The 26,554-nt window shown below is 34.1% G+C and overlaps 3 long non-coding RNA genes across 5 annotated transcripts; 1 reads left to right on the top strand and 2 right to left on the bottom strand.

The window, feature by feature from the left end:
• Positions 1 to 7,054: 7,054 nt before the first annotated feature.
• Positions 7,055 to 8,837, bottom strand: LOC141634408 (uncharacterized). The gene is made up of 2 exons (XR_012539129.1): positions 8,507 to 8,837; positions 7,055 to 7,690 (listed from the first exon to the last, which is right to left on the bottom strand). It is a non-coding gene; the product is annotated as an uncharacterized LOC141634408 (long non-coding RNA).
• Positions 8,838 to 14,308: 5,471 nt separating this feature from the next.
• LOC141634407 (uncharacterized) lies at positions 14,309 to 18,050 on the bottom strand. 3 transcript variants are annotated; one of them, XR_012539128.1, is made up of 5 exons: positions 17,926 to 18,050; positions 17,008 to 17,144; positions 15,288 to 16,909; positions 14,807 to 15,073; positions 14,309 to 14,461 (listed from the first exon to the last, which is right to left on the bottom strand). It is a non-coding gene; the product is annotated as an uncharacterized LOC141634407 (long non-coding RNA). The 3 variants fall into 3 exon arrangements; XR_012539127.1 differs by having other exon boundaries at positions 14,807 to 15,348; positions 16,790 to 16,909; positions 17,926 to 18,049; XR_012539126.1 differs by having other exon boundaries at positions 14,807 to 16,909.
• A 4,169-nt stretch (positions 18,051 to 22,219) lies between these two features.
• On the top strand, positions 22,220 to 22,766 carry LOC141633170 (uncharacterized). Its single transcript, XR_012537966.1, has 3 exons — positions 22,220 to 22,281; positions 22,499 to 22,620; positions 22,710 to 22,766. It is a non-coding gene; the product is annotated as an uncharacterized LOC141633170 (long non-coding RNA).
• Positions 22,767 to 26,554: the final 3,788 nt, after the last annotated feature.

Genomic DNA, 26,554 nt, shown 5'->3' with positions numbered 1-26,554 from the left:
CCCTTGGCTATGTAAACACTTATTTCATACTTGGTATTATTTGCAGATGTTAGCAACCTTAATGTAGACAGTTAGTTTTTGTGTAAATAATCTTACAACATTCTATAAAAGAATGCCTTTTCCTCTCAAGCAAGATGCAGCCACAACTGTCTTTCAATGTATCTACTTCAACAATATAGAGTAATATGTTAGTTAAATCAGTCAGAAGAAAGTGTGACTGTAATATACAAAAGTGTAATTCTAACCGTCAGAAGTGTAATTCTAACAGGCCATAGCAGTGACAGATAGACCTTACATTACATAAAATATAAATGTAATTTTAAAAGGCAAAAGTGTCATTTTAGTAGTTTTATTTATGAAAAGATAGTAATGTTGTTTTACCTATCTGAAAGATGGTGCAATAATAACTATGTGTACTTTGAAGAACATAATTTGTCATAATAGTCAAGAGTGAAAATTTCAACGTTCTGAATTTGCACATTATAACTGTGTCGTCTAATAAAAAATACTTCATCAAAATACATTGTAATACCAACGGCGACCAGTTGTCTTCCTGGCAGTTTGATGTCTAAACACAATACGAAATGTTCATGTTGTACCTCGTATTTTGTGTAGACATCCCAAAAAATTGTACTACTTATTACGTATTAAATTGATTATTCTAAGATGCCTTCTTCTTCTTCTTCTTCGTCTTCTTCTTCGTCTTCTCCATCTTCTTCTTCTTCCGACGAGGTTTCTGATGATTGCGACACTGGCGGGTGCTCTGCGAATGGGTTAGGGCAGTTCCTTTTGTCATGGTTAGCTAATCGCTTGCAATTTTTACACATACGTTTTGGCTTCCTTGCCAAAGCAACTGCTTTTTCCTTCTTCGACAACATTCTCTTTCCGCTCCCTTTGTTCTTGGATTTCTTGGGCGGCAAAATGGTTATCTCCTCACTAGGAGAACATCCAAGAATTTTCTCCAACTGTTGTCGTTTATTCAATGGTGATCCTAATGGTGAGAGTTTCTCCTTAAACTGTCTAATTAGACTAGAGAAGTTCTCGACATCATTCTTCAATTTGCTCATGAGCAACCCAAGTCTCGATGAATCTCGACCACATTCGACATCGCAATCTGTTTTCCATCTATTATATCAACGTCCTCAGTTGCTTCACCATTACAATCGAACATTTTAGACAACCTTGCATCTTTACACCATCTTTTAACAATACATTGTTCTGGAATAATCTTCACTCCGTTTGATGAGTAAATCCATATGACATGCCGGCAAATAATGCCTTTCCTCTCAAGCATTCTGCAGCTACAAGTGGCTTTCAATGTATCTAGTTCAACAATATAGAGTAATATGTTAGTTAAATCAGTCAGATGAAAGTGTGACTGTAATACACAAAAGTAGCATTTTAATCAATAAAAGTGTGATTGTAACGGATAAAAGTATAACTTTAATCAATTTGTAATTTTAACTACCCAAAGTGTAATACTAATCAATAAAAGTGTAATTTTAACGGATTAAAGTATAACTTTAGCAACCCAAAGTATTATTTTAACAACCCAACGTATAATTCTAACAACCCTAGATGTAAATCTAATCAACAAAAGTATAATTTTAACGGATAAAAGTATAATTTTAGTAAACAAATGCTACTGAGAATGATACCAGGCGTATGTGACCTCATAGTTTCTCTCCTGTTTGCATCTCTTACGGTGGTCACTTCTAAAGAGCCACACTCAGTGAATCCTCTACTTTTACAAGTACCAATTGAGCACTTGGCCTCTTCTTTAAATTCCTCGAATACTTTATGACCGTACACTTCCCCCCGTGCACTTCAATAGCTAGATGCGTTGATATTTCAGGAAAGCGTATGCATTACGAGATGTCAATCTTTTCGTGTGTGTCTTTCTTTGGTCCATCGCATTTGTCAAAACGTATCGTAAACTCAACTAATGTTCCTGACTTACTCTCAAATCTCTTAAAAAACCTATTTCCGCTCTCTGATCTTTGGGTTGTCCTCATAACACCTCCCATATCTAGGTCCCTACAATGAGCCATAACCCACTGCTTCCTTTTAGCGTACATTTCTTGGAACCAGTCAATGTTATTAACATTGTGTTCCCTGCCAATTTCTTTCCATTTTGCATCGAACTCTGCCGCTTCAATGTCTTCATCCCATATTATGGCATTCAATTTCTTTAGAAACACTGAATAATCATCTCTCGCCATTCCATACTTGCTTGGAACTTTGTTCATGATATGCCACATACAATAGCGGTGGCGCACTGTCTTGAACACCAATGGCACCGCTTTAAGAATACCAAAGATCATCGATCGGTGATAATGTACTTAGGCTCTTTGCCACCCATCGCACCCAGAAAACGGGTGAACACCCATTTAAATGAGTCTGCATCTTCATGAGCAACAAGCGCTCCACAGAAAGTGACTGACCGTCTATGATTATCAACCCCCGTGAAAGGTGTGAATGACATGTCATACTTATTGGTGGAATACGTCGGGTCGAATGACACTGCATCCCCAAAAACTGAGTAGTTCCTTCTAGCGATCCCGTCGGCCCATATAGCTTTACTAAGGCTACCGTCAGAATCAATATCATAATCAAAGAAGAACCCTGGTCTAGTAACAGCCAATTCCTTAAAGTGGTCCACGAACATCTGACCGTCCCGTTCATGAATGTAGCATTTCACATCCCTGTGAAAGTTCTTAAAAGAATTCAAACTAGCACCGATGTTTTCAAACCCATTAACATGTTCCTTCAGAATTTTGTAAGTCTTCGTAACTCCTATCTTCAGCTGTTGATTATTGACAATCTTTTAGATGTACGGATTTTAATCATCAAAAACATAATTAAAACAGATACAAATATATCAGTTCAAATAAAGAAAAGTGTTGTTTTAACAATAGAAAATGTAATTGTAGACTCAAAAAGTGTCATTTTAGATGACAAAAGTGTAATTCTAACAAAATAAAGTGAAATTATAACATAAACAAGTGTAATTTTAATCAAGAAAAGTGTAATTCCAATCAACTCAGCCTTGAATTATAAAGGATTATCATTTTCTGATAGTCTGTTATGTTGCATGCCAACTTTTGAAACTCTCTATCTCTGACTGATAGAGAAAACAGATACAAATGTATAAATTCAAAAAAAGAAAAGTGTTCTTTTAACAAGAAAAAATGTAATTGTAGACGCATAAAGTGTCATTTTAGTTGACAAAAGTGTAATTCTAACAAATTAAAGTGAAATTATAACATAAACAAGTGTAATTTTAATCAAGACAAGTGTAATTTTAATTAACTCACCCTTGAATTATAAAGGATTATCATTTTGTGATAGTCTGTTATGTTGCATGCCAACTTTTGGAACTCTCTATCTCTGGCTGATACGAGTTCATGGTTGTGCCCACTGTGGAATCTGTCAATTCGTAATTCCCCCTTCATCAAGAACAGCCTAATCCTCGCTTTGCAACCAACACGCCTGACTTTGTGTCTCTTACCTGAGTCCTGGCCGCCACTACACTCCAATTGTCCCTTCTGTTTGAACCCCTCCCGGTTGCAAACCAACAGTTTAGAGTTGATCTCCCCTCCACGCCATCTCTTAGTCGTGTACTTACGCACATCAAAACCCACAAGCAAAAAAGATAAATTCTATAAAATGTCACTGCTTCCTCTATTTCCAGGAATTCCTGACCAACATAGGGGGTGAACTTAGCTTCAACATCTTTGCAAAATTCTTCTTCGTTCGGCTTTCGTTTTCCATTGTGCTCAATATTATCTGACAATAGCGTAATTATTATCAATTGTTTTCATAACAACTTAAAGTAACCCATATATTTGTTCAAATTATATATTTCTTAAAATTACACTTTTCGTAGTTATAATTACACTTTTTCCTGTTAGAATTATACTTTCTACTATTACAGTTCTAGTTTATAAACTTGCAGCTTTTCTATTACAATCAACCCTTTGGTTGTTAAAATTACACTTTTCTGTGTTACAATTATACTTGTTTCTATTAGAATTACAGTTTGAAAACTTACAGAAATTGTCTTTTGCAATCACACTTTTACTAGTAAGAATTAATGTTTACAAATTTAGAACTTTTACTGTTATAATAACAATTTAACTCGTTAAAATTACAGTCAAATCTGTTAGAATTATACTTTTTATTATTACAATTACAGTTTCAAAACTTGCTTTTCTGTTACAATAAACCATTTGGTTGTTATAATTACACTTTTGTCTGTTACAATTATACTTGTAATTATAACAATTACAGTTTGAAAACTGACATATTTTGTCTCTTACAATAACACTTTTACCTGTTAAAATTATACTTTTATCAGATATAATTACACTTTTATAAGTTATACTTACGATATTGACAATTTCAATTTAAGATACAAATATTACAGTTTGAAATTCCTTTGCCTGCATAATAATTACAATAATACTTTGGTGGCTTAAAATCACACCTTTTGCAGTTAAAATTACAATTTCATCGAATTCACTGTTATAAATTTCAAGCCTGACACTATGATGTTGAACTTATTATTCACAGAGTTTAACTTCCATCATGGAGAAGTTTAACTTATTATTCACAGAGTTGATATTGAACTCCATAATGATGGAGTTCATGTTAAAAGAGTGGATTTCTGATTTTACATAATAAAAAACAAGCTTAAAAAATAACCTAAAATACACTTCCTCATCATATTTAAAGAACTGTTAATATCTAACCTAATGTTTTCATAAAAATATGATATATAAACTAACATGAAGAAAATAAAATAAAACAATCCAATAATTACCATGGCCAAATGGAACCATTTGCAAATCCGTCATTTTTTACGTTGGACGTTGGTCTTGTTGTTTGTTTCTGAGCTTCGAGGATAATAATGGAAGATGATCAAGGAAGTTCGATAATGCAAGTGATAAAGGAAGATGGGAAATGAAGAAAGTAAGATTTGCTCTCAATTTTCGCGATCGATGAGTTTTTTTTTTTCAAATTGTGTTTTGGTGGAGTATGTTTATAAATGTGTTGAGGAAGGTTGTTGAGTGATTATGCATGTGTTTGTGTGTGCATGAGTGGGTAATAGCCAATTGTCCGACACATCCCTTCTCTCTCCCGCTCACCCTATTTCCTTTTTTTTTTCACGCCTATAATGGGCTTAAAGTAGGCAAATCTCCACTCTCCATTCTCCTAATCCAAGGGCCCTAATAAAGACTTAGGGACTCAAAAGATATTAAGGCTTTTAGAAAAACTTATCACTACATAAATATATATATATATATATATATATATATATATATATATATATATATATATATATATATATATATATAGGAGTAGGTAAATAAAGTCATTAACTAAAGTTCGGTGCGAACCGTACGAACTAACCTAAAAAACACAATTTCAAAAGCCTAAAGTCATCCCTTAACTTTCGCTTCTCACGTCCTTTATCAGTCACACATTCAAACACCACGCCTACCATCCCTCTCCCTAATATACCACCATGACCACCACCACCACCGGCCGCAACAACCAAGACGACCGTCGGAGTCGGCTATCTCTTATGCCGGCGACGCTGACCAGGCCAATGAACAACCCTTCCTCTTCGTCACTTCGTTCACCGGCGACCTCGTATTGGTTTACCGACAATGGTGATGAAGACCAATTTTTGTCTCTAGATTTCCCGATTGCATTGCCTGCATAGTTAGTTTTGTCAAATTCTACTTCCTTTTTTTGTAGATCTAGAACTTAGAAGAAATTTCGAAAAATGGTGACACGGTGGTTTAGTAGTTTCCGGCGGGTCTGTGTCGTGGTCGCGGAAAATGGTTTAGTAGTTTCGAATAGTGGGGAAATCAGTGGTTTAGGGGTTTCTGGTGGGTCTTATAGGTGTTCCTAGTCTTGTGAGTGTTTGTCGTGCTGCAAATGGCAACATTAGGGTGGTGATTTCGTGATGGTTCGTGATGAGAAGCTCTGATATCGGGTTTTGGTCTGGGCTACCTTTGTTGCATCGAGCTTGACTAACTCAAGGCATGTCAGCTCAAATTCTGCTCGATACGGGCTCGGGTTTCGGTTCTTAGTTCCGAGTTCCAGTTTGGTGGTATTTAATGGTGATTGGTGATGTTGAAGTGAAACTAAAGAGTAGCAATGTGAATTGTTTTTACAACGCAGATTTAACAGGAGCTCGAGTTCCGATTTTTGGCATTATGTCAACCATTGTTTATCTGTATGACATGGTGCCTTCGTAAATTCATAGTCATAGAGTGATGGTATATTGGTATTAACAATTGAGTATTACTGTACACACCAAAAAAAAAACAATTGAGTATTACTGTTAGATTCGTATTAGCTGCGGAGGGATTAATTCAAATCTACATTGACCATCTTAATGTTTACACACTTTACACCATTGTAATGGGTGATCATGTTTTACGGTCTTGGAACCATGTTTTTGTTGTGTGGAACCATGTTTTTGTTGTGTGAGTATCTTTTATGTTTTTCGTAGATTTATTTTAATTAAAAAGTAAAGAAATTATAGGGATGAAAAGAGTATTATATATATTAAATTTACAAAAAAAAAATAGTCAAGTCCACAAAATATTACTTCAAATGTAATAATTTGAAATTTATTACACAAAATAGTATTCAAATTACACAAGTATATTAATTTGTACCCTCTTCGTATTCTAGATACATAACTATATTACACATTACATAACCAAGGCATATAATTAAAGCTCGTAATCCGAGAAGTTATTGTTATAGTCATAGATATTAGATCCGCAAAAATGAGGGTAATTACACAACTTTACTGTAGAATGTACGAGAGTATATCTAGCTTGTCAGATAAGTGTATCTACCAAAGTAGACGAGTGTATCTAGCTTGAAATAATATGTGTATCTGTTAAGGTAATTGAGTGTATCTAGCAAGCAAGAGATGTGTATCAAGTAAGGTAAAGTAATGTATCTAGCTTGCCACATATGTGTATCTAGCAAGATAAGGAAGTGTATTCGTTAGTAATACCGTGTGTAGACACTAGATAGTAACGTGAATAATTTTATGAAATGTTAAATTTATTTCTTAGTTACAACTTACATACATATGGTAATACTACTAGATACACATGGTATTACTACTAGGTACATAAATCGATTTGTGTATCCGTTAGTAATACCGTGTGTATTTGGGCTGGTATTTTGTGTATCCAACAGTCCACCATGATTCACCCAGCCCACCACCGCTACGGCGCTACCTCTACGATCACTGATTAACACCACACTACCATAGAACACCATGAATCTTCTATTTTAACACTGACCACATCAAACCTACATGGTATTATTACCGAATACACAAATCGATTTGTGTATCTTGTAGTAGTACCATGTGTACCTGGACTGACATTTTGTGTATCCACAACCTGCGACACCACCTCACCATCTCTCTTCCTGTGCAGTGGCATGCACCCTTCATCTCTCTTCCTGTGTATCAGGTTCTGTCTCATTATTGGCCTTTCCGTTCAACGCACCATCTGATGCTGCAGCCCCTCTTTGATTTCCTTCGTGTAACTGAGATGTGAGAATTGTTACAAGAACAAGTTTAGCATCAAAGTTTGATGTAGATCCACCATCGTGTAGACCAAATCTGGGTGTCATTACTATTGGCCTGTTTCAAAACCAATATTTCACTTTACAAGAGCATTCACATAGACTGCAAGAGTTAATACTCGTACATAATAGTAGTATAATACACTCTTAGACAGACGATTTCGGGAAAAGCTTTTACAAATTATTAGCATCTTAAAAAAAGATACTTGTTTGTCAATGGACGCAAAACCCTGAAATAAGTAACTTTTCAAGTCATTCATGGCAGACTGTCAACCCTTGTTATCAGTTTACTTTCTAAAATCATTCGACATTCTTAATAAGATAGAGTAATCCACTTTTATGATTGAGTTTACGTATTGAACAGAATCCGTCCACAAAATTATATCCAACATAGGCCTACGCAAAATAAGCAGATCCCTTATTAAACAAGATCAATCAATTGAACTAACTAGCAATACGGAAAGAAAATGTCGATATCACCGGCCATCTCAGAAAATGTCGGCGCCTACTTCAACTTCCCGACGTCACCATCATCCACTACATCCACTACACAACACAAATCGTCGTCGGCCGCCACCCTAGATCAACGTCAACAACACCAATCAATCAATATGTGTATCCGGCCTCGTATCATGTGTATCCATTGCTCCACCAAGCCCACCGCCATAAAACACCGAGAATATACTGTTTCGACACTCACCACATCAAACCTAAATCTAAAACTACCCACCGCACCATCAGTCGTCGCCGGCTAGAACCAACAACACGCACGACCTTCCTTCCCCATATAAACAACTTAGATCTACTCAAATTTGTAAAAGATTATGTTTTAAATTCTGGATCTACAGAAAAAATGAGTTTTCTGAAAACTAACCACACAGATGAATGTCGAAAATTTTCGAATCAAACATATGGTGCGGCAAGGCTGACGGCGACTAGGTGCAGCGTCGCGGCTGGTCGGAGATTGAAGGTTGTTACTGCTGCCGACGTGTGGGTGGTCGGAGTAAGCTCTGCGAATGGGTGGCCGGAGATCGGAGGTGTCGACGTCAGTTGGTTTAATTTGGGGTGAGGTGACTTTATGTGAGAATGAGAAAGTGAAAAGGTCAGGAACAGAAGTGAGAGAAAAGTGCTAAGATGCTGAGTTCAACGCGCGTGATTATTGTATGGTTGAGCTTTTTTAGTCAGTTCGTAAGTTCGCACCGAACTTTAAGTTCGCACGAGATCCTATTTCTATTTATATATATATATATATATATATATATATATATAGAGAAAGGATCATGTAAGTCCACCTTTTTTGGTTGAAACCATGTTCCAATCGTCTAGCTTTAGATTTAAAAGATGAGTGGTGAGGATTAAAAGATAATGAATTATTTGAGATTAAAAAGCTCCCAAACCCTACCCATACCCTACTCACTCTCACAAACATTTCCCATCTCTCTCTCTCTCTTCAATCTCTCCCATCTTCTCTCTCAATCTCACTGCCTCCCCTCCACTCGCCGCCGCCACATACCACCACGCCACAAGCATCTGCCACCTCACCAAACCCTCATCTCCACCACCCGACGCCGCCTCAACAACCCTTGCCTCCCTCACGCCGCCGCCGTATTCCTCCCCTTCTCCTTTTTTTTTTTTCAGATCTGGAAAATTTAAGTGGTGGTTGTTGGTTGTTGATGGGTGAGTACCGTTTTTGTGGTTTTTTTTTTCAGTTTTTGTTTTTTTTTTATGGCGGTGCCGCGGTTGGTATGTGGTGGTGTCCTTTTAAATTTTTTTTTTTTTTTTTACTGGTGCCGCGGGGATGGGGGCTAGAGGTGGGGATGGTGGTGGTGGTGGTTATTGTGTTGCGGTGCGCGCGTGGTTTGTCTGCCGCGTCCTCTCCTTTTTTTTTTTTTTTTTTTTTTTTTTCAGATTTAAGATCTTAAGTTGTTGGTGTTGGTTGTTGCGTTTTGGAGGTGGTGGTCGTGCTGTGGTGGTTGGGTTAGGAGGTCGTAGGATGGTGATGGTGGTGGTGTCCTTTAATTTTTTTTTTTTTTTTTCAGATCTGAGATAATAAGTGGTTGATGTTGTTGTTGGTTGTTGCGGTGGTGCTGTGGTGGCTGGGGTAGGAGGTGGTAGGATGGTGGTGATGGTGAAAGAAGAGTTGTTAGCATAAAGTTACACGTCTGAGTACTAAAGTTACAAATTTACGGACTAGAGTTACACTCGTTAGTCAATAAAATTACACATTTATTGACTAAAGTTACACTCTTGAAGGACAAAAGTTACATTTGAAAGGACTAAAGTTACAATAACAAAATATATTAATTCAAATTTTCACATACAATTCACTATTATGACTAAAGTTACGACTCCAATGACTAAAGTTACACTTAAAAGGGGTAAAATTACACCCGTAAAAGTATAGAAACCACCATACGACTAAAGTTACATCTAAAATGACTAAAGTTACAACTAAAACGACTAAAGTTATACTCGTAAAAAAATAAAGTTACATATACTTTTGTTAAAATTACATAAATTCCAATTTATAAATTCAAATTTTCATATACAAAATGACCTTAAAAACAAAAATTCCACTCATGAATCAATAAATGACTAAAGTTACACTCATAAAGTAATAAAGTTACACTAAGAAATGATTGGCTAAGAATGGGACTTAGGGACTCAACCAAATTTGTGGACTTACCTGAACCTATCTCTATATATATATATATATATATATAATTAGGATCACATGAGTCCACCCTATTTTTTTGAGTCCGTGAGTCCATGATACAATATCACACTTTATATTAAACAATATCACAGCTTATATTCAAAAAAAAAAATTGAAAAAAAAAGTCGTGATATTGTTTTGTAATACAATATCACACGTTATACTAAACAATATCACAGTTTACATATTACAAAAAAAAAATCGTGATATTGTTTTGTAATACAATATCACACGTTATACTAAACAATATCACATCTTACATAAAAAAAAAACTTTTTTGAAAAAAAAAGGTCAAAAAAAAAATCGTCATATTGTTTTGTAATACAATATCACACATTATACTAAACAATATCACAGCTTACATAAAAATAAAAATAAAAAAATAAAAAAACTTTTCGAAAAAAAAAATTCGAAAAAAAAAAATTTGAAAAAAAAAATTCGAAAAAAAAAAATTCGAAAAAAAATTTGAAAAAAAAATTCTTGATATTGTTTTGTATAGTGCGTGATATTGTTTTTTGGACTCATGAACTCAAATATATAGGTGACTCAGGATCTTATATATATATATATATATATATATATATATATATATATATATATATATATATATATATATATATATATATATATATATATAGAGAGAGAGAGAGAGAAAGGATCAACTAAGGCCACTTATATATTTGAGTCCATGTTTCTATTATGAGTCATTGGATGGAGGGAGATGGAGGGATGAGATAAACCCACACAAAGTCATTATAGAAGCTAATTAACACACTTTACTAATCCACCCTAATTAACCACTAATTTACTATATATTTGTTTTTTACCCACCCATTTCTCTCTCATCTCACACATTTCATTCTTCTCTTCTCTCAAAATCTCAATAAAAAAAACCCAAAAAATCCAAATAAATAAAAAAACCCAAAAAATCCAAATAAATAAAAAAACCCAAAAAATCCAAATAAATCAAAAAACTCAAATAAATCACCCACTCCTCTCATCTTCATTCACCACCACCCACCACCACCCCACCCGACACCAACTAACCACCCACCACCCCCCCCCGCCACACCACACCGCCGACTTTTTTTTTTTTTTCCGTTTTGTGTTAATTTGTATGTTTTGAGTTGTTTTTTCCATTCATTATTTTTTTTGTCTTTTATTTTATTTTAGTTGTCTTTTATTTTGTTAGTTCTCATTTTTTATTCATTTTCTTAAATCTCTTCTTGTTATACGTTTTTTTTAAGATTTCGTGTTTTAAATCTCGTTTTTTTTGTGAGATAATTTTTTTTCATCTAAGACAAAAATGGACTAAAGTTATACAAATATGGATTAAAGTTATACAAATATGGGCTAAAGTTATACAAATAAGGACTAAAGTTATACAAAAATGGACCAAAGTTATACAAAAATGAACCAAAGTTATATAAAAATGGACTAAAGTTATACAAACATGAACCAAAGTTATACAAAAATAGACCAAAGTTATACAAAAAAAGACTAAAGTTATACAAAAATTGGACTAAAGTTATACAAAAAATTGGACTAAAGTTATACAAAAATGAACCAAAGTTATACAAAAATGAACCAAAGTTATACAAAAATGGACTAAAGTTATACAAATATGGACTAACTTTAGTCCATTTTTGTATAACTTTGGTTCATTTTTGTATAACTTTAGTCCAATTTTTTGTATAACTTTAGTCCATTTTTTGTATAACTTTGGTTCATTTTTGTATAACTTTGGTCTATTTTTGTATAACTTTGGTTCATTTTTGTATAACTTTGGTTCATTTTTGTATAACTTTAGTCCAATTTTTTGTATAACTTTCGTCCATTTTTGTATAACTTTGGTTCATTTTTGTATAACTTTGGTTCATTTGTGTATAACTTTGGTTCATTTTTGTATAACTTTAGTCCAATTTTTTGTATAACTTCAGTCCAATTTTTGTATAACTTTAGTCTTTTTTTGTATAACTTTGGTCTATTTTTGTATAACTTTAGTCCATATTTGTATAACTTTAATCCATATTTGTATAACTTTAGTCCATTTTTATATAACTTTGGTTCATTTTTGTATAACTTTGGTTCATTTTTGTATAACTTTAGTCCAATTTTTTGTATAACTTTAATCCTTATTTGTATAACTTTAGTCCTTATTTGTATAACTTCAGTCCAAATTTGTGTAATTTTAGTCCAAAATTGTATAACTTTATTCCATAAGAGTATAACTTGAGGTCATTTTTTGTATAACTTTAATCCAAATTTGTATAACTTTAGTTCAAAATTGTATAACTTTAGAACTATAAATTCAAATTTGAAACAACACATAAGAAGATGATATTAAAAAAACCAATAAGTCAAAAAAGTACAATAAAAAAACTTCAATAACAATAATAAAAAATTAACCAATAATTAAAAAAAAACAAATAACAAAAAAAAACCAAAACCAAACCAAACAAAAAAACCAACAAAACAAACTTGAATGGTTGTATAACTTCAATTTATACAATGTATAACTTTAGATGTTAATAGTGTAACTTTAATGTAAAAAGTGTATAACTTTAGTCATAAAATGTATAACTTTAATGTTTTAAGTGTATAACTTTAGTCGTAAATAGTATTACTTTTATAAAAACCAAATAAATATGAAAAATCGTAATTAATCAACAAATATTAAATCTGAAAAAAAATTAAATAGCAACCATCAATAACCAACAAAAAATTAATAACCAACAAAAATTTAAAAACCAAATAACAATAACCAACAAAAATTAAAAACCAAATAACAATCACAAAAAAGTATAACTTTAATGTTTTAAGTATAACTTTAGTCCAAAATTTGTGTAACTTCAATTTATACAATGTATAACTTTAGACATTAATAGTATAACTCTATCTTGATTATTGTATAACTTTAGCCCAAAATATTTTTATTGGTTAGAAGATCTAAAAAAATATTGTATAACAAATATTTTTTATTGTTGTATAACTCTATTTTTTATTATTGTATAACAAATATTTTTATTTGTTAACAAAAAATCAACAATAGATATGAAAAAAATATTTTTATTGGTTACAAGATCTAAAAAATATATAAAAAAAAAAAAAAAAAAAAAAAAAACCAAAACATAGCAAGAACAACACGATACAAACAACCCCAAAAAAAATCTGAAAAAAATAGAAGTGGAGGGAGACACCACCACCACGCATCAACAACCATCGCCACCACCACCATTCGACCTCCCCATTCCGCGGCTACCGCTCATAACGCCACCACCACCACGCATCACCACCACCACTATTCCGCGGCTACCACCACCACGCATCACCACCACATAAAGGATAAAAAAATTAAAAAAAAAAAACAAAAAAAAAACGTCAACCAGCAACCATATCTAAAAAAAAAAGAAAAAAAGGAGAGGAAGGAGGGAGGCCGGCGGGTGGAGGTCGAAGGGTAGAGGAAGTGGAGGTCGAAGGGTAGATCTGAGACAAGGAGGGTGGTTTTTTTTTTTTCAGTTTGGTTTTTTTTTTTTTTAGAGAGGGTGGGAAGAAAATGAGAGAGAAAGAGTGAATGTGAGAAATGAGAGAGGATGAGTGAATGAGGAAGTGAGTTGGGAGATTAGAATGTTGGAAGAGTTGTACAAAATTAGGTAGAGTTATACACAATTAGGGAAGGAGATTAGGGAGGAAGAATTGTGACCCTTCAATGAGATGTAATCTCATCCCTCCATCCCTTCCATCCAAGGGCTCTTATAAGGACTTAGGGCCTTATATGATATGGGCGCTTATGTTAACCCTTTCTCTCTCTCTCTCTCTCTCTCTCTCTCTCTCTCTCTCTCTCTCTCTCTCTCTCTCTCTCTCTCTCTCTCTCTCTCTCTCTCTATATATATATATATATATATATATATATATATATATATATATATAAATGTATAGAATAACATATAGTCTAATCTAGGCATATGAATCTTTCGGGTTTCTTTTCTACTTCTCAGTTCAATTGTTTGAGCATAACAAATTACTTGTGTTCTACACTTGTACTTGGCGAAAAACTTGTCCCTTCACCCTCGGACGTTGGTCCGTTATCTTTTTCCTGCTTTGGTAAAGCACCTGTACATTTAATAAACGCAATGAGAAATCGAATTTTCGAGAGACCCAACTAAAATAATTCAATAGCATTTCAACTTCCTACTCAAAGATTTAGTCTTCAATCATCTAAATTGCCGAAATGTACTCTGTAGTTAACATTAAGAGCTATAGATATTTACAAGCCTTTGACAGTAAACATGAATTGAACTCCGATCCACAATCTGTTCATTTCAAAGGGTAGAACTATGCTAGCGTCTAAAGGTTTAGAGTCAAATTTACAACCTGTGACAGTGCAACCATGAAATGAATATCCTAATCATGGTCTAGATAGCTAAGATTCTAGCACCATTATATTTATTAACGCACCTTTTTATCATAACATCGTTCCTTCCGCTTTATTCTGAACCTGGCGAGAGCTGCTTCCCTCTCGGCAAAGTGATGAGCCTGGTGGCTTGTTCTATGTCCAATCTGATGAAGTTCAAAGATATTGCAATTTTCATCCTTTACCACCTTCTCAACTGCGCTTGTTCTCGCCATGCTAAGCCCAAAGCGACAACCCAATTAAGCAAGTTCCATCTTTTGGTCCCTGTTATAATGTCATACTCTGTAGCATATACTCTTCGCCCTTAATTCCTTGAGCCAATAGCATAATATGAAATGAACATTAGTCAAACTACCAACAACAACTGAATTAAGCAAATTACTTTATAGATCCTTCTGAAACACGATTAACATGATAATTACCCATAATTACCGATAGCCCAAACAAACAGCCCAATCACAACATCAACGGAAGCGAAACGACATAACACGGTTCAATTGCCTGCAATATTATGTCTTAACTCACATTGGATTCTTTCATTTCGGAACAGTTTCGCTTCTGATATTTCCCATTAGTCTAGTCAGTCCTGTATGTTTGAGAGTAATCGTGTGAATTAGCTACGCTATTATGATCTGTATATATACGACAAGGTGTGCATTCAGGAATGTACACATAATTACAAGCAAAAAAGGAGAAGCATATAGAAAGAATATTGTCCTCGCGGCCTTCACTGATGAACTGGAATTGGGACTGGTTGAGTCATCAGTTAGGCTGGCCGGTCTTTCTATCTTCCTTGAACGAGGCCGCTAAATATTTGGCTATTCCCAGCAAGGGTTGCCTCCCATTCCACGGAAGACAGTAGAATGTGCGAAAGAGATATCACTACTTGTTTCATGTCTGGCCGTAAGTTTGGATCCATTTTACACAAGCATTCATAAAATTACCTGAATTCGAGTGGAAGCTAGAGGATGCGGACTTAAGATCATCTAAACGATGTCGAACATGTCGAAAAGCGCCATTAAGAGTTATGAACATTTCTCAACATTACAAAATATTGTATCAACTAGTGTAGGAGTCTTATTCTAGTACCATTCAATTAAATGCAATTTGTTTGCGATAGTTTGTGGTCGTCATCATTAAACGAACGAGACTTTACAACAACAACAACATCAGAGCCTTAATCCCAAAATAATTTGGGGTCGGCTGACATGAATCATCCTTTAGACCGTCCCTGGGTGGACGCACACCTCAAAATGCGAATAGAAAAAGGAAAAATGAAAAACAAAAGGGAGAGCGAAAATGTAATACAAAGTAAAGATAAACTTACAGGCGGATTTCTTTTATAAAAACTTAAAATCTAAATCGAGAGAAAAGATTAAAACGATTTTGAAAACCAAAATAGAATTAAGGATCCGGAATGCCTTAAAAGTAAACTAAGTAAAATATATAAGAAAGTGTTTGGTAAAAAAGTGTAATAAAGGAGAGAAGAACACATAATTTTTTTTTAAAAATTAAATAAAAACACTAAATACGTCCTAAAAATCCACATGTATCATTTCCTTCCATTGTGCCCTCTCCGTCACCATACTCTCCTCAAGCCCAGAAATCTCATATCGTGCTCTATCACTCTCAACCATGTCTGTCTCGGTATCCCTCTACTCTAGGGACCTTTTCTGTTCTCCAAGTCTCCAGCCTCCTAACTGGTGCGTCCATAGGTCTCCTTCTCACATGGCCAAACCATCTTAGTCGATTTTCCATCATCTTGTCCTCTATTGGCGCCAGTTTTACCTTTTCCCTAATCACCTCATTCCTTAATCGATCTTTCCTTGTATGTCCGCACATCCACCACTTTATTAGCATGAATTACTTTTCCCAGCAAAAACCTTAGTGCTCCCGATTAACAAAGAGAGGCTAGAGGAACCAAAGTAAGGATATGACTAGGAAACTAAACGAATTAGTTCACCTCGCTTGCATAACTATACCCACAACGGACAAATTTTAAGAAAATCACAGAATTTAACACGTACCTGATTTACTGAACCCAATGCGCCCGTCATTGTGCGCCCGTCATTGTCTGAGGTGCTATTGCAGCAATATATACCGGAGTTATATTGGCATCCCCTCGTCATCTACTGCTTTGAATTGATCTGCGCAATCGAGGACATACATTTCACCACCCTGTCAGAAACTACGATAACCTATGACATAAAAGAAAACGTTGTCAAAATCAAAACAAGAAACTGACTAAGTTTAATAAATTCCCAGGATTCGATTCGATAAGCAGCTGGGCCTGCCGTCAAGATGTGTTAAGACAAATCTGACCGTCTTTCCTGTTCCCTTACATTCGTTACAAGGATGCTCCATTTTTTTTCTTGTTTCCTCCTATAACAGAACCAATATTGATAGAGAACTCAACATTAAAACTAAAAAAACATCGCAAAATGCAGCTATCAAGTGCTAGTTATATGTTATGTCCTACGAATAAATGTTGTACAAAACATACATATTCCCAGGGAGAAGAAATTGACATAATCAAAGCTTGACATAATCAAAGCTTCAACCGTAGTTTCACATAAGCAATTCGGAATTAGAAGGCAACAACTAACAAATAATTCTTTCGTGAAAGAAAAATCATGAATTAACAAAAGAAACAAGTTAAAGCATGAACTGTAATCTCAAATATCAACAACTAAATCATCAGTTATCTAGAAAAATAAATGAACTTCAATAAAGAAAATTAACAACTCAAAATTATTATAGTGAACCGCCAAAAAACATAATAATCCGTTCAATTATTATGAATTACTTCATTATAATCAATCCAACATAATCGATGCCTTAATTTTAATCATGCAAACCGTAAAATGAAGAGAATCAGCAGAATAACAAATAATTTCTTCAAAAAAAGGACAAAAAATCGATTTAATCAATAAAGAAAATCACGAATTAAAAAAGTAACTGATGTTCGAACTTCGAAGCTTATATCAAAATCGCAAAATCAAAACCTCAATTATCAGAATGCTTACGAAGTTCGAACACAAATCATAATCGAAATCAACTCAATAATAATCTAGAACGAACGACATAGAGTAACAAAAGTGTAACAGATGAGAGAGAATGTAGTGTACCATTAAAAAATGAGGATAGGAGGTCATGAAATTACCGTTAATCGCAGGAGAAAGTGATGAATTTGGGGGAGAAAGGAGATGAACAATATACAATAACATACGAATAACAAAAGAGAGAGAAAGGGTAGCTGCTGTTTGATTTGGTCGCGACGGGAGAAAACTAAAAGAGCGAAAATTGAAGGGAGAACGAGATTAAATCTGGACCATTCATTAATATATAAATCAAAGGTTCAGATGAGTTCACCTATCTTTTTGAGTCCGTGAGTCCATGATTTAGGTGTACTCACCGGATCCTACCCCTCTCTCTCTCTCTCTCTCTATATATATATATATATATATATATATATAGAATTAGGATCACATGAGTCCATCCTATCTTTTTGAGTCCGTGAGTCCATGATATAATATCATACGTTATATTAAATAATATCACAGCTTACAGTATCACACGTTATACTAAACAATATCACAACTGGAAAAAAAAACTTTTTGAAAAAAAAAAATTGAAAAAAAAAATCGTGATATTGTTTTGTAATACAATATCACACGTTATGCTAAACAATATCACACGTTGTACTAAACAATATCACAGTTTTCATGAAAAAAAATTGTTAAAAAAAATTTCAAAAAAAAAAAATTCGAAAAAAAAATTTTGAAAAAAAAAATTTCTTGATATTGTTTTGTAATACAATATCACAAGTTATGCTAAACAATATCATACCTTATACTAAACAATATCACAGCTTACACGAAAAAAAAAATTGTTAAAAAAAATATTCGAAAAAAAAAATTCCGAAAAAAAAAATTTCGAAAAAAAAAAAACGAAAAAAAAAATTTTCGAAAAAAAATTTTTATTTTGAAAAAAAAAATTCGTGATATTGTTTTGTATAGTGCGTGATATTGTTTTATGGACTCATGGACTCAAATATTTAGGTGGACTCACCGGATCCCACCTCTATATATATATATATATATATATATAGGCCGGATCCGGTGAGGCACCTCATTATGGCGAGGCGGCCGGTCTCACCAAATTCATTCATTAAACTTGGGAAGGATGAATGTGGGTGATCTTAAACGGGCTCATTCAATGTGGGTCATCAATTCATATTATCCTAATTTGTCAGTTCATCTTTTCTAAACATCTAAACAAATTTTCTTCATCAACGATTAATATGTGATTGTAGCGATTGTTCATAGATTCCAAACCCAAACTCCATAAACTAATCAACGATTCATCAATTGCAGCGATTGTTCATTCCAATTGATGAATTCCGTGAGGGTTGTGAAGCGATTAATATCGTGATTCCAATTGCAAACGATTTGCCGATCAACAAGCTACGACAATAATATCGTGATTTCAGCAATTTGAAGACTTTATTCGATTAATTTGAAGGTAATTTCATCAAAATAACATACAACAACGTGATTTCAGCAATTTTAAGAAGATTTGAATAATTTCGAGGTAATTTCATAATTTTGATCAAAATTGAGCTCGATTAATTTGTGTTTGATTTTAGTTTGTAAAATATTGTGATTGTAGTGGAATCGAAGGCTCGATTTTGTGTAATATGAGGAAAGTGTGGTGGGAATAGGTGATTAATTATCATGTGGGTATTTGGTTGATTACTTGATTGTGCGAATTTTAGTGGGTAATCGAACAAACAACAATGACTTTACAAACGTCAACTTATTATATAAAATTTGGCGCAAAAATGTAATCTGTTTGATCTGGTCCTTTATATGTAAGCATTGGTTTATCTCTGATTCTCTTAAACGGAAACTTGAGTTTAGTGAATTTGGTACTTTAAGCTTGTATTATGCGTTTAGGTGACATGGTTTTAATGCAATTTCTCTTTTGCGGAGATGATGGAGGATGACGTGCAGACATCTAGAGAAGGAAGATGCTTCAGGTTTTGGATTAATAGTCTTGGTACTGCCACCTATGTCAACAATGTGTTCGAGGATGTCAGAAACGGGTTAGTGGTTTTTATCCTTATCCCCTAAGTAGTAAAAACACTCCTGCTTTGGCTTGATATTCACAAGGTGAGCTGTTAATCAATTGAAAATTTGCGTACTACTTTTGTGTTGCAGATGGGTACTTCTTGAAGTTTTAGACAAAATATCTCCAGGATCGTCAACGGAAGCACGCAACAAAGCCTCCTATAAAAATGCCTTTCAGGAAAGTGGAGAATTGCAATCAAGTTGTAAAGATCGGGAAACAATTGAATTTTTCCCTTGTAAATGTGGCTGGGAATGATATTGTACAAGGAAATAAGAAGCTAATTCTTGGTATGTATGCATTGTAATTTCCTTCTAGTCACAATTGAGTTTTTGAGCTCGTGCAAGTGTCTTAAATATCCCCTAACGTCTAATTCGGTTCTTGCTTATATACTCTAATATTTTATTGTCCCCATAATCAACTTTAATCACTAATTTCTCCAAGTATATGTAAAACTACAATGCAAAATTGCTCATGTTTGTTTTGTTTTTATCGAAAACAGTTATCTTCATATTATCATTTCTAAGTTGTAACTTATGTATATTAAGAGAATTATCACTTCGTTTGACCATGAAAGTCATGTAGGTAAATAAAAATGGGTGGAGGCCGAGCCACTCCTCAGTGACTACAAATGTAATGAGCAGGTCCGGTTTAGTTTGGGCAAGGAGTTTGCAGAGGTTCAGCATTGGGTTGATGTGGCCTCTTCCTGGGTATGGCATTGCCACTAGGTGACGCCCCGTCATTGGTGTTTCTTTAAGGTTGAGCTCCATGATTGATAAAGGAAGAACTAGTCTTCTGTCTACCTTAAAAGGGATTCGCGTTTTAATGCTTTTCAGCTGCAGGTAATCAATCATCTTGGAAGATAAGTGGCTATATAGACAAAAACAATAATCAAATGCAAGACTGAGAGAATAGTCTAACACTCAACACTTCAACAATGTGTGGCGGGCTAGGATAGACTTCAAAGTTTATAACTTTTTTCTGTAGAAAAGGGAAAGGCTGCTCTAATTTTCTATTTAAGTCAAGGTGACGGAATCGTGAACCACACACACCCTTTCCTAAAAGTTTCTATTAATTCATTTTGCTGAGATTAATGTGTAGCACATAGAGTCTGAGCAGCATCGAATGTAAATTTTGTGAGCACATGCTGATTTGTTGAAATAGAATGACCTTTGCTAACTGAGAGACTTGAGAATCTGTCTACGATCTGAGAGTAATGTGTGAACCCATAGCATTATTCACGAAGGTGACGCCGACTGGAATTTTCATAGCCTGTGCAACATTTGTTATTACAGCCTGCTGGTTTTGTGAATCTCGGTCCTTATGTTGTGAATTCTATAGCTTGTTTTGTGAACCTGTAAGATAATTTTTTAAAACTTGGTCATTGTAGGTGTTAGGAATCACCTATTTTGTTCTTTGCCTTATTTTGTGAATCTCAGTCCTTGTGTTGTGAATCCTAGAGCTTGTTTTGTGAACTTGTAAGATAATTTTCTAGAACTTGATCACCATAAGTGTTGGGAATCTTAGTCCTTGTGTTGTGAATCACATAGAATGAGGGCATTCTATGTTTGATGTTTTACAGCTTAGTTTCTATTTCAGGAACTTTATAGTAGAATTTTTTTTGTTACTTTTTAGCTTTTTCCTTATTTGGTGAATCCCAGACCTTATTTTGTGAATCCCAAACCTTGTTCAGTGAATCTGAGAGCTTGTTTTGTGAAACTTGGTCATCATAAGTGGTTAAAATCACCTTTTTTTGCCTTTTTCCTTATTTGGTGAATCTCAGACCTTATTTTGTGAATCTCATGCTTTATTCAGTGAATCTTAGTCCTTGTTTTGTGAAACTTGATCATCATAAGTGGTTAAAATCACCTATTTTGCTCTTTTCTTTATTCGGTGAATCTCAGATTTTGTTTTGTGAATCTCAGACCTTGTTCAGTGAATCTTAGAGCTTGTTTTGTGAAACTTGGTCATAAAATCACCTTTTATGCTCTTTTCCTTATTTGGTGAATCTCAGACCTTGTTTTTTGAATCTCATACCTTATTTAGTGAATCTTAGGACTTGTTTTGTGAAACTTGATCATCATAGGTGGTTAAAATCACCTTTTTTGCTCTTTTCCTTATTTGGTGAATCTCAAACCTTATTTTGTGAATCTCATACCTTATTCAGTGAATCTTAGGGCTTGTTTTGTGAAACTCGATCATCATAAGTGGTTAAAATCACCTTTTTTACTCTTTTTCCTAATTTGTGTTTCAGTTTTAGTTTGTAAAATATTGTGAGGGCGTTTTTCGGATAATTCGTTACTAAACATTCGTTACTAAACATCCTATGAGGGCAAGGAGCTCGAATTGGTTATTGCCATTCTGCCGGACAATAATGGCTCTCTGTATGGTATGTCCTTCGTGCTTCCGTGCTCTTGTGTTTTCATTTCTCGATGAAATGCCTCTCTAAGGAACTTCATTTAGAAGGAGAATCGAAACTTTTACTTACATCCTATACCACATACATCTTTTATGAAGCAACACGTGCTTTTATATTATCTTAGTGTAAAACGGTCTTACAAGAGACTGAACTTTTTGCACTTGCTAATGGTTTATTTTCCGTGTAGGTGATCTGAAACGCATCTGTGAAACAGATTTAGGACCGATTTCACAGTGCTGCCTTACAAAGTATGTCCTGAAAGTTTCCAGGCAATACCTGGCAAATCTGTCCTTGAAAATCAATGTGAAGGTATGTATAATCAGGACCTTATCTTACTTACAACTTACAAGTATGCACAGCCTTCAGAAAATACATATGATAACGACTTTTATTCACAGATGGGAGGAAGGAATACCGTCCTTATGGATGCTTTAAGTTTAAGAATCCCAAGGGTGCAGTGTTATTATTTGGCTCTATGGAATAACGTAACAAGTTAATAGAATAACACGGTTACTCTATGTGATAACATGACAAGTTACTGGAATAACACTACACGCTCTTTGGAATAACATGAGAAACATATGACTCGAATACTCGGGTGAAGTGGTGACTTATAAACTTATATTGTGGCCATTACATCAACTGTAGTGTGTTGGTGGAATATTCAGTTTCTACTAAACTAGCTCATTAGCTCAATTGGTAGAGCATTTGTGCAATTGCACAAAGGATGTAGGTTCAATTCCTACATGAGCTTCTATTATCAATATATGTAACATAAGTGTTACTTTATCAAATAAACAGTGTTATTATATATACGAAACAATGTTACATTATCAAATAACTAGTGTTATTCTTAGCTAGCATCACTTTGTTCGATAATTATTGTTACCACATAGAACAACTAATGTTACTACAAAGTGTAACTAGTGCTTTATATATGTTCGTCTATGTGGGGCTCGAACCCACACCATGTGCAATAACACATTGCTCTACCTTTTGAGCTAATAGACGACAATGGCCAAATCCGATATGAAAGTTTTGCAATCTCATCTGAGATCAGCAGTAATCAGGAATCAGGATATAGTCATTGATCATTCACTAAGTATCCATTTCAATTCATATAGAATGAAAAGCAAGAATTATTTGGAAGTCAAATGAACTTTCACAGTAGAACACAAGGATCTGATAAACTCAATACTTGGTCACTATGATAGACTTATGTTCGAAGGGTCAGGCATGAGTAGTGCATACAGCTTACCCAAGTGTCAGACTTCGTTATTTTTTGAAAAATTGTGAAGTTTTGGATTTTATGTCCTGAAATTGAAAAACTTGTACAAAGATGCATTTAAGCGGGTATGCATTAGATGACAAAGATAAATCGATCTGACAGCCACAATTAAACAAAACTTTATCAAGGGTATACAAAAGGAAGTTACCTGGTATTTAGCTTGCTAGAAATAAATGAGCACGCAGACTGAAGATTCGAAGCTGTGTCAACAGATATTCCCAATCTCTCAAGATGATACCGTGTCACTTCAGCTCGAATGCTCCTTCTATCGATGACCAAAGCTCCCAATCCCTTTAACTCCAAAATAGATGTTTCATGGCCACGCCATTTAGAGTCAAGGGAGCTGGGTTCTCCTCTCATAAGAAGAGCAGTGAAGGAAAAGGTACTGCCAAGTGCCAACTACAAGGATCTGATAAACTCAATACTTGGTCACTGCTCAAATTCAAACGCATTTTAGCCCAAATACAAGGATCTGATAAACTCAATACTTGGCTGGGTAAAACAAATTAACTGGAGGAATTACCACAAATTTAGCCCAAATACCAGTTCGGCGAATAGTTCCTGCTGAAAACCAAAATAGAGAACAGGAAAAAAAAAACAAACAAGAAGCTCTCAGGAACAAAAACAACAAAATTGTGCGAAAATAGGAGCACAGTAGGAATGCATAAAATTTACTGAAGTCGAGTGAATAGAAAGAGTAGAACAAGAGTGAAATTGAGTAATTAAAGTAATTTCATAACAGATTAACCAACGAAAATCGAAATCGAGGTAGTAAATAGTTAAGAAAGGGAAATGAACATACGAAGAAGCGGAGAAATCGACTTCAATTGATTTTATGCGTTCCTACTGCGCTCGATTATGCTTACAAAATGATCAAAACCCGCATAAGGACATTGATAATAAGTAATGAAAGTAGTTTAGCGAAAATTTATCAAATTAAATCAGTAATTTATCAAATTATATAAGTAATGAACAGCGATAATAAGTAATCGAAATGAAAAAATAGATGATCGAAATTACCGGATCATAATAGCGGTGGAGAAGCTTAGTGATAATGGCGGTCGAAAAGCTCGGTGATAATGGCGAAGATGGAGTGAAGATGGAGCTCAGTGAAGATGAGTTAGAAGAGAGAGAGAAAGGGCGTAAATGAAATGTGTGCGTTGGTTAGGATAATATAGAGGGACATGTGGCATCATCTGGTGAGTTTATAATTTTTAGATCTAACGGTTTAGGATGGGTCCAGCCGCCTCACCCTAAGAAGGGTGCCTCACATGATTCAATCTCTATATATATATATATATATATATATATATATATATATATATATACTAGATTTCATGCCCGGCCGTTGGCCGGGTAATATCAAAAATTTTTTTCTGAATATTTATTTTGAGACTGTTACTTTGAAAGCATTTTATAACGAATATATTCCTATATTTTGGTATATATTATAGTTGTTTAATACTGATTCATACTTGTTTTATTACCTTTAGTAGCATATTATATCTTTAAAATATAAAATGGTAAGTATTAAGGAAATGAATTATTTTTATTGTTGTCGTTAATTGATTTCACAATTAATTTTCTTACTAACATGAAAAGTTAAGGGCTTTTGCTTTTTGTGTTTGGTTTATGCAATTATGCTCCATAGTAATTCAAGAAATTCAAAAGTTACTGCCATCTGAATATAGCACCAAAATAATGTACCCACTAAGGCTTCGTTTGGTTGCCCTTTCTAAATCATGCGAGTTGTAAAATCCCATGAATTAGAAAATTGCAACTTGTTTGGCTGCTCATTTTTTACAATGATGTAAGAATTCTATTTTCCAAGGAGTTTCAAACTCCTCCATAATGGAGGAGTTGGATTACCTAGCCCTCCCTAGGTAATTGCAAACTCCTGTGTAATTGAACTCCTACATCAGCAACCAAACGAATTTAGCTAATTCACGTGAATTTAATGTGGGAACTTAAATCCCATGAATTCGATATTCCGGTGGAATTGTATTCCAACGGGCAACCAAACGAGGCCTAAATAACAAAATACTCTGTGTGAAGAAAGCGATAAACTTTGAATATAGAGTTTCAACACTAATGATATAAGGGCGTTAAATAAGAGTTTTGATAACTAAAACTCTTACTTGGTTTACAATTAGTTAATTAATTGATTATTAATTCAGTAAACATTATTGAAAAAAAAGATAGACTTTTTTCAAATTAAATGAAAATTGGATTTCTTTCTTATATGGGCAAATTTTAATTCTTATGATAAGCTTACATTGAAAAGTAAGATGAGCAAATAATTGTGACGGATGAAGTAGAAAACAATGTCGACTATTAACTTGTTCGTTTACCTTGCACTGTTAACTTGTTCGTTTGCCTTGCATTATACATGGTATTCCTTAACAAATTAAAGGACTTTTAGAGTCCGAATTTTTGTTTATTATAAGCTTTATCAAATTAAACTATCAAGCATTATCAAAAGAAATTTAAATATTACATATATGTTTACACGAAATGTAGTAAATTAGATTATATTGATGCTTATTCTTCGTAGAGATTAAGAAAATTTTACACTGCTATCCTACATGCTTTTTGTTTTCTAGCCGCGAACCAGTAACATGCTTCTGTTTTCAAGGGAGTACATATTTTATATGAACGTACATATATACAACATTTATTATTGCTAATGGAAGTTTTTATTGCTTCCATTTTTTTGTATTTTGCATAATCAAGCATTAAATTCATTCCCGTTCTACACAACTTCATCGATCCGGATGACATAAAGTTTTAAATAACTTAGAAATGCATACCAACTTAATTTTCATATTGATTATATACGACACCAATCTTACACCATACAACGTCATCCGCGTCCCATAATTCCATGTCGCTCTCGTATGCTGTCAGATGGTCGTCTGAATCTATGCCTTGAATTTGTTAGTCTTGGGCTTTCCT

This window comes from Silene latifolia, chromosome Y, assembly GCF_048544455.1.
Source record: "Silene latifolia isolate original U9 population chromosome Y, ASM4854445v1, whole genome shotgun sequence".
Lineage (NCBI taxonomy): Eukaryota > Viridiplantae > Streptophyta > Magnoliopsida > Caryophyllales > Caryophyllaceae > Silene > Silene latifolia.
This window is presented reverse-complemented; position numbering and strand designations above follow the sequence as displayed.